A 9,611-nucleotide genomic window follows, 5' to 3' on the forward strand; every position below is an offset into this window, starting at 1 on the left:
CTTCAGGTCCCATTTTCTTCCAAATACATTTAACGAAGCTCCGGTATCCAGGAGTGCACTGGTATGACCTTGGGTTCCCACTGTAATGGGTACTCTGGGTCTGCCTCCTGGATCCCAATTGAGGGTCCCCAACTTTCCCCATAAGCCTAGGCTTTGCTCACAGGTCCTGCCACGGGTGCCCGGTCAGTGGTCTTCAGGGCCTGATGCTGAAGCTGCAATTCTATTAGACTGGGAAGGTGCTGCTCCTGCTGCACTCAGCTCTGCCATCCTGATAAGCAGCTCAGCCAGAGGCTTCCCATTCCACTTTTCTTTGGATTCTCCGCGCTGCATTAAAAATTTCCACACTGATGCCTGAATCCCATTGTCCCCCTCTCTTTCCCTTTTGTTAACTCAGTGCGGGCTGGGGCGTTGATTTAGACACCCACCCCTCCTGTCAGATTTGGGATATGCACTCTCATTGGAGTAAATAACCATGTAACTTGGTGTGTCATTGTGCTTTTCTTTGAACCGGGTGAATGCAATCACTTCCCACCCCCCTGTCATCCATCTAATTGCTCTGAATCCTGAGCCCAGGCTAGGACTTCCTCCAGAACATAATTCTGGGCTTCTCAGAGTGGCCCCATTAGCCCAATTATAGACTGGTGCATGCCCTCCTGCACCTCCTTCCAAAACCCTGGGGAGTAATCTATATCTCTTATATAATGTGTCCGGCTGACTGCTCTGTTGAAGGGTAACACTGACCCTGATAACAGCCCCGACATGACACACCAGATTACACAGTCCCTCACAGGCTCCCCAGGGGCCTGCTGACTTGCCCCAAATTGTCCCTTAAAATTTTTCCTCCCTGGATTAATTCCCAAATTCATTACACTCCAGGGAATAGCATCTACCCCAAAGCCACTCTCAGGGGTCGTTGTCGCCTGAACCTCTGGGGTGGCACAAGCCCTTAATAGGTAGTGTCATTCATGGGTATTCAGGGTTTCACACTCCACTACATTCAGGGATTTCTGCAAATGCTGTCCCAAATTCCTAATGTTAGCAGGTCCCAGGGTCTTACCTAGACTGGCTAGATCAGCTCCACTAAGGGGAACCATTACTTGTGTGGGCTCCCTAGGGTTGCCCTGTGCACCCCGAGTAACTGAGGTCACGTGATTGCACTCACCTCAGGTACCAGAGTGCTCTCCTTTTCAAACTTAGGATATTTAGAGAAGGGATCCCATGTCCTCTGGGTCTCCCCACCCCAAATCTCTCTTGGACTGAAGGGGATGTCTGGATCCCAGGCTTGGTCTCCCCAGATGACAGCTGCTACTCGCAGGCTGTGCTCCTGGAGCTCCTTTTTCAAGTTGCTAATGGTATTTAGACAGGGGCCATGGTTTACTCTGGATCCCTTCTCAGCTTGGTCTTTAGCCATTGTCTTTACCAATGTTTGCAAGGCTTCTCGGCTAGCCTTTTCTTGGTCCAGTAATTCCAACTATTGGCCATTGTCTTGATTTATCTTTCTCAATTGCTCATTCTCAGTTTCCAAATTCTGGGACAGCCCCTTTAGAGTCTGATTAATGGTTTCCAATCGGACATATTTATCTTTTACAATTTGGATTTGCTCCTCCTTTTCCTCAATTTCAGAGGCCCACTGAGCTTTTTCATGCCACAGTAGCCAGACCAAGGCACTGTGTTGTGTTTGAGCCGAGGGTCTCTCACAAAGGCAGAAATTTTCAAATTGGTCCTCCATGTCTTCTGTGGAGAAGCCTGGGGTGCACACATCCTCCCTCCATGAGCTGGGTCCACCCTTCAGAATCTCCTTATGCAGGGGGAAATTTCCTCCCTCCATACCCACCTACCCTCTTGGTCTCCCACTTTAGGGGCCCTTTTCCTAATCAGGGACATTTTCCTCAGCATTTTCCAGAAAATCTAATTATGTTTTTTAAAATCCTATTTAAAGAACAATGATAATGGTTTCAGTAAGTAGTTGAATTCTAAATATAGTACAACGCCCACATTTATTTAATGATAGCCAGCTCCAAGTTAACAGAACAGTTTGTTCAGTGCTGATAATTCTTTACTGAGGCAGGTCTATTTTTCGAAGATATGTAAAGCAAAGAATTTCAATTGTTATTACTTAAGACCCAAGGAGTTACCTAATATTTGAGAGGCCCTCCATGTTTTCCATTGGGAAAGAAATTGGCAGTGGGATCAGGTATTTCTCTGATGCAGTCCTTCTCTTCCTGAACAAATAGGAGATCAATTGTTTGTCCACAGCCTTCTTCCCAACCAGCACTTGATCCAACTTTCTCAGGCTCACTCTACACCTCACTGTTTAGTTTTCACTGGCACTTCTTTATTGGTCCTCTCACTGTCTTTCTGTATGATTTCCTTTCCTCTTTTTATAGGCACACGTAGATTCATCAAGCAATATCCAGCTGTCTGCATTTGTACTTACACACCAGGAAAAAATTGCATGCAACAGTTATCTACAAGAAGGCTTAATTTCTGTTAACCCTAACTGAAAACCAGCTCATTAATCAGCCATCATCTTCAATAAGATTACATCCAACCCACATCAAAATAACATGTTTTCATGGTTTGATAAAATTGTATGTTAGACACTTTAACAAAAACCCTACTTTTAAAAAGATGGTAACAGGATATGCTTCATAATGTCCTCATAATACATATTTACTTACATCACTGTAAAGCTTATATAACTCCAGTTGAATTATCTCAGATTTATTTATCCTGAAGCAAAGCATTAGCAATGACCAAAAAACAAATTAATTTTGATTATTCATACAGAATCCCTAATGAACCAGTGGATAAAAAAAATGATTGTTGATGGGGGTCCCGCAGGGCTCGGTGCTTGGACCGATACTCTTTAATGTCTTCATCAGCGACTTGGACAAGGGGGTGAAATGTACTCTGTCCAAGTTTGCAGATGACACTAAGCTATGGGGCGAAGTGGACACGCCGGAGGGCAGGGAACAGCTGCAAGCAGACCTGGACAGGTTAGACAAGTGGGCAGAAAACAACAGAATGCAGTTCAACAAGGAGAAATGCAAAGTGCTGCATCTAGGGAGGAAAAATGTCCAGCACACCTACAGCCTAGGAAATGACCTGCTGGGTGGCACGGAAGTGGAAAGGGATCTTGGAGTCCTAGTGGACTCCAAGATGAACATGAGTCGGCAGTGTGACGAAACCATCAGAAAAGCCAATGGCACTTTATCGTGCATCAGCAGATGCATGACAAATAGGTCCAAGGAGGTAATACTTCCCCTCTATCGGGCGCTGGTCAGACCGCAGCTGGAGTACTGCGTGCAATTCTGGGCGCCGCACTTCACAAAGGATGCGGATAACCTGGAGAGGGTCCAGAGAAGGGCCACTCGTATGGTTAAGGGCCTGCAGGCCAAGCCCTACGAGGAGAGATTAGAGAAACTGGACCTTTTCAGCCTCCGCAAGAGAAGGTTGAGAGGCGACCTGGTGGCTGCCTATAAGTTCGTCAGGGGGGCACAGAAGGGAATTGGTGAGTATTTATTCACCAAGGCGCCCCCGGGGGTTACAAGAAATAATGGCCACAAGCTAGAAGAGATCAGATTTAGATTGGATATTAGGAGGAACTTCTTCACAGTTCGAGTGGCCAAGGTCTGGAACGGGCTCCCAAGGGAGGTGGTGCTCTCCCCTACCCTGGGGGTATTCAAGAGAAGGTTGGATGTGTATCTAGCTGGGGTAATGTAGGCCCAGCACTCTTTCCTGCTTATGCAGGGGGTCGGACTCGATGATCTGTTGAGGTCCCTTCCGACCCTAGCATCTAAGAATCTATGAATCTATGGGAAAATATTTTGTGTGTGAGAGAAAAATTGTTCCTGTTTTTTTTCAGTTTTCTACCAATGAAGTTCACAGCCAAAAAACTTCTTCTGCAGTTAGTAGAGACAGGACACAGTGGGCACGTCTACACGAGATACTTTACTGCACAGTAGCGTAGTTCACAAATGCAAGTTGCAAATTTACTTCCGAGTAGTTACTGCTTAGTAATGCATGTGTAGCCTCCAACCAGGAGCAGATTTGGTCCCAGTTAGCCCTGCCACTAGGGGCCAATCTATGCCTGCCCCAGCCTCAAGGCCTTAAAAGCCTGCAGACATTTTGAGCCCCGGGGCACATGTGTAAGGCTCCTGTGTCCCCCTGGGCAGGCCACAGGCTAGCTGCACCAGCCTGCTTGCACCCTGGCACCACTGCCTGCTACTGCAGTGCCACATGCCTGTCAGGCTCATACCACCCAAGCCTGCAGGCTGGTTTAGGCTCCTGCCATGCCTGTCAGCATGCAGGCCTGAGGTAGCTCCTGGCCACCAGGGCCAGCTCCAGCTCCCCACAGCCCACCCCCAGCAGCTTGCCTAGAGCCTACAGGTGCTGAGAAATTGCCTCACTGTGCAACTGCCAGTCCCATGCCATGTCCCTGTGCTGGGCACTGCAGGCAACTGCCCAGGCCCAGCAGTACAGGAACAACTGCACAGAGGCCCAGAGAATGAGTGCAGAAATCCCAATGGCCTCAGGACCCATGCCCTTGTCTGCCACCCAGGGCCCCAACTGGTCCATGGAAGAGACTGGTGACCTCGTGTCACTGTGGGGTGAGTTGGAAATGCAGCATCAGTTCGCATGGAGTGGGCACTCCAACACCCATGTGTATGAGGGGCTATAAGGCTGGATGCAGGAGGATGGGCACGACTGGTCAGTGTGGCAGCACCACATAAAAGCCAAAGCCTTGCAGGCACAGTGGGTCATCATCACTGACCACAATCATCAGCCATGGAGTGCCTGCAAGTCGATGTCTTTATCAACTTGCAGGCACTCCATTTAGCAATTCATGGACATCCTCATGCCCTGGGACCCAAGCCACAGCTGTGCTGTGTACTGCAGCACGGGTAGCCTGCCCAAGCCCCCACCCCAGCCTGGAACCTGCAGTGATGTGTCACCAGGGAGGGCCCATTGGGGCATTAGCAGCCTGTCCCACCAAGCTCCCTGGTTGCAGTCCCCACCAACAGCTCAGGGAGCCCGGTCCAGTGCCTGCCCCAACAGCTCCACAGCCTCAGCCCCAGCAATGAGGAATGGCCAGCCATGTCACCACCGGCTGCCAGAAGTGCTATCTCTTTCCTGGGTGGGGCCCTTGCCCAGGTGCCTGCATGCCACACCCCATCATCTGAGGACACCATGCAGAGCCATATGCAGGCACTGCCAGCTGGGACCAAGTGGAGCCACCAGCCACACCAGACTACACATGGTAAGCCTACACTGTGGAGAAGGTCCTCCATGCCCTGGCACCTGCCCCTGCCTCTGCTCCAGGCCTGCCCCCTGCCCCTGGCCCTTGCCCCTGCTCCCCCTCCCCACCTAGCCTACCAAAGTCCCCTGGCCCCTTGGTTCTCCCTCCACAGCACACAGGGAGGCAGGAGACAGTACAAAAACTTTATTGAGCAGCATGTGTTTCTACAGATAGGCAGGCATGGGCCTGTCACATGCCAAAGAACAAGTCAATGCTAGTGGCCATATCCTCCTTGTCTGCAATGCCAGTGCACAGGTGCATCCAAGGCAACATGGTGATCGGCAGCAGTAGGGTATACTGGGTTGGGCACCCCTTGGTCTGTGCAAACAGCTCCTTGCAAAGTGCGTAGGACATACATGCAGGGGCACACACGAGGCACAGCACCAGAACAGGGGGGACTGGCCCCAGGGTGCCTCCACAGAGAGGCCTCCTGTGGGGAGGGCAGGGACATAGGGAGCTCCTCATCCCAGTCATCCAGGAGCCCTGTGCCCCTGAGCCTGGGTGCCCTGGGCTTGGCAGCAGTACAGGATACAGGTTGGCCTGTAGGAGAAGGAGGTATGGGACTGGGTTCTGCAACCATGGGAGCAGGTTCTTCCAGGAGCCTGGACTGTCTCAGCCTGGGAACAGGACAGAGAAGGCAGGCTGCCTTCTCTAGCATCCAGTGGCCACCTGCCCCAAGGGAGCGAGCGGGGAGAGAGGGCTCAGCCAGTAGCCACCTGGACCTGGGTCTGCTCAACTGATTTCCCATGGTCCCTAGGTACCTGTGTACACCCAACCCCCAATCTGAGGCCAGGCAGTTCATGGCCCTGGTACAGATCATCTTATCTCAGAAATGCTGCAAACTCTCACAAACAGCTTCTTTCTCATGGCTTTGCAGGCCCTGCAGCTGCACGCCTGGCAGAGGCCACAGTTGGCAGTGGGACAGTTGGGATGCAGGCTCAAGGTCACTGCTGCCCTCAGTCAGGGCCCTGTGGATGTGCTGGCTCTGCCAGAGGAGGACCCAGGACCACACTGTCCTCCTGGACTGACAGTGATGGAATTGGAGGACTGTCTAGGGGATGCACAGGCCTGGCTGGCAGATGATGTGGCCTGTGAAGACATGCAGGACCAGGAGGATTGGAAGCTCTGAGTGCAGCTACTGGTCCTGGAGCACGAGCTGGTGGAGGCCCTGCTGAAGCAGACCGAAGTCTTGGGAAGGGCAGTACAGGCCATGGACGACAACCACCAGGTGCTGGACACTGTTGTGGACCTGGCAGTTGCCTTCATGCTGCTGACCCTCAACCCTAGTCCTACCTGCCCCCTGGCAGCCACCCACTGCCCAGCAGCAGCCCCAGCCCGGACCTGGTCAGAGGCCCAGTGCTGCCTCCACCAGCCAGGAGTCCTTGGCCCAGGTCCTCTGCCATCCAGCCCCCCTGCCTGGCCACCACTTGCCCCAGGTCCATGCAGGCACAGACCCAGAGCTTCCTGCAGTGGGGCCAGGACCACATGCCAGCCCTGCTGGACTTGGACACTGGCTGCCAGAGGGGGATCTGCCCATGCCATGGTACCACTGGCCACCATCGCCCCTGAGTGAGCCTCCTAGATGTTGGACTCACTGTGGCATGCACACCCATGGTGGAACAGCCAGAGGCTGGGGTGGAGCAGGGTGAGGACCAGCTGGGTGTCTGCGGGGAGAGGTGATTGCATGTTGGTGTACTGCTGCTCAAGGTGTGGCCAGAACTGCCCCAGGAAGTCTTCGAAGGTAGCCTGGGTCATCTGGAATACCTCCAGCCACTGCTTGTTGTCCCAGGTGTGCTGGATGATGTGCAGCCACAGGTCTTGGCTGGCCCAGCAGACACAGAGGTGGTGGGGCTGGAGGCCCAAAAGGACAAGGGTGGCCCTGGCAGTGGCATGCAGCAGCCCGTCATCGGTGTCCCTGCCAGGGTCTGGCCAGCTGGAGAGGGTCCAGGTGGCAGCTGCATGGCAGACCTGGGACAGTGTGCTGCAGCTGGGCAAGCATTTGTGGCACATGGGGGAGCCAGGAGGGCCCAGACAGCCACAGGGCAACCAGCAGTCAGCACAGCAGGCCAGCAGCAGCCCATGGTGCTGGCTGTCGCTGCCAGGGGCAGAAGCTGAAAAAGCCATGGTGCAGGGAGGCAGAGGTAGTAAGGAGAGAGGTGCTGTACACTGCTCCTGCACTGTGCACGCTACTCCTGGCAAGGGAAGTGGCTGCCCAGAGAGCAGAGAGCAGGATTGCCTTTTCAAGATGGCTGCTAGCAGCTGCAGCCAGAGCCTTGAGCTCCCCCTGCTGGTGGCAGGGGCTCACTGCAGGGCTGCAGGAAGTGGCAGCGGTTTGCTGTCAAGACCAGCAAATCTGTTACCACGTCCTTGCAAGTGTAGATGCCTGCCCAGGAGTGTTTACTTGCATGTAGTTTACTTTCAGGTAAACTGATCTTGGATCAAATGCACATGTAGATACATCTAGTGAAAACTAGAGCTCCAGGACTGTTTGGCTTGAGGAGAAATAACATTTTATGATGTTTAAACCAATGGGTGGTCTATTGTGAAGTCAGATCCCTGCCAAAAGATCCGAATTCCATAAACCAAATACAGTGCTGGCAGAGATTTGTAATGACATCAGCTACATGGATACCTTCCAATGTATTTGTTTGTGTTTTTATTTCTATTAAATAGTCTTTAAAAGTGTTTTGAAGAAATACATGGAAAATCAGCATCAGTAGCATAACCAGAACGGGGGGAGCAGAGCACCAACCCTGGGTACCAACCACTGAGGGGATACCAGTCACCCTCTACCCCAAAAGTCTTTGCTGTAGCATGCACAGCCCTGTGCTGCCCCTCCCCAGCACTAGAAGCCAGGCAAGGCAGCAGTGCACCACACACAGCACTGTTTCTGGGGGGGCAGAGGGCAAGCAAAATGGTGCTATACCCCCACCTTAAGGGAGCCTTTGTCACAGTAGGCACAGTGCTGTAGCTGGCAACATATCTGGGAGCTAGGGGAAGCAAATAGGACACCAGGGGGCCTGGCCACAGGGCTGCTTCCAGCTCAAGCCAATGCTGCTTTAGCAACAGCAGCCTTTACTTTGTGGAGGTGGATAATAATCAACAATTAAAAAATAAATATGATTTAAATGAAAAAAATCCTTTTTTTTTTATTTAATCATTTTTTTTACTTTTTGTTAAGATGTTTTTAAAAATGAACCTATATAAAGATAGTTTTAATAAAAGACATGTTAGAGCTCAAAGATATTATCATGGAATAGGGATTATAACTTCTAATTATATATTAATTGAGAAAATATATTCATGTAACCATTTTAGATAAGATTTCATAGATTTCATAGACATTAGAGCTGGAAGGGATCTCAGAAGATCATTGAGTCCAGCCCCCCCACCCAAAGGGCAGGAAGTCAGCTGGGGTCATAAGATCCCAGCAAGATAAGCATCCAATTTGTTCTTGAAGGTGTTCAATTTATTTGCTTGAACCACCTCCAATGGCAGGCTGTTCCAGACCTTGGGGGCTTGCACAGTAAAGAAATTCTTCCTTATGTCCAGCCTGAAACGGTCTCGCAGTAGTTTATGACCGTTCAACCTCGTCATCCCTTGGGGCGCTCTGGTGAACAAACATTCCCCCAGATACTGGTGGTCACCCCTGATAAACTTATAGGTGGCCATCAGATCACCCCTGAGCCTACGCTTTTCCAGGCTAAAGAGCCCCATGGCTCTCAGCCTGTGGGCGTAAGGTCTGTTTTCCTGACCTCTGATCATGCGCGTGGCTCTCCTCTGGACTCTCTCAAGCTTCTCCACATCCTTTTTGAGTTCTGGAGCCCAAAACTGAACGCAGTACTCCAGCTGCGGCCTCACCAAGGCCGAGTACAAGGGGAGAATGACGTCCTGGGATTTGCTTGAGAAGCATCTATGGATGCAACCCAGCATTTTGGTTGCTTTAGTCACCACAGCATGGCTTTGCAGGCTTATGTTCATCTTGTGTTCAATGATGACCCTCAAGTCTCTTTCTTCTTTAGTGCTAGCCAGCGTAGCACTGTTGAGCCTATAAGGATGCTGCAGGTTTTTCCTCCCAAGGTGGAGAACCTTGCATTTTTTGGTGTTAAACACCATCAGGTTCTTGTCTGCCCATTTGCTGAGCCTGTCCAGGTCAGCCTGGATCACCCACCTGTCTTCTGGCGTGGATGCTTTGCCCTATAGTTTGGTGTCATCAGCGAACTTGGCCAGCCCACTTCTGACTCCAATATCCACATCGTTAATGAAGATGGTGAAAAACATGGGTCCAAGAACAGAGCCTTGGGGGACC

General features: G+C 51.4%; 1 pseudogene; it reads right to left on the bottom strand.

Annotated features, from left to right (window-relative positions):
- Nucleotides 1-280: 280 nt before the first annotated feature.
- LOC149875253 (uncharacterized) lies at nt 281-1,729 on the bottom strand (annotated as a pseudogene).
- Between the last annotated feature and the right edge of the window lie 7,882 nt (nt 1,730-9,611).

Source organism: Crocodylus siamensis, chromosome 1 (genome assembly GCF_052110815.1).
Source record: "Crocodylus siamensis isolate JL-2025a chromosome 1, ASM5211081v1, whole genome shotgun sequence".
NCBI classification, from domain to species: Eukaryota; Metazoa; Chordata; order Crocodylia; family Crocodylidae; genus Crocodylus; species Crocodylus siamensis.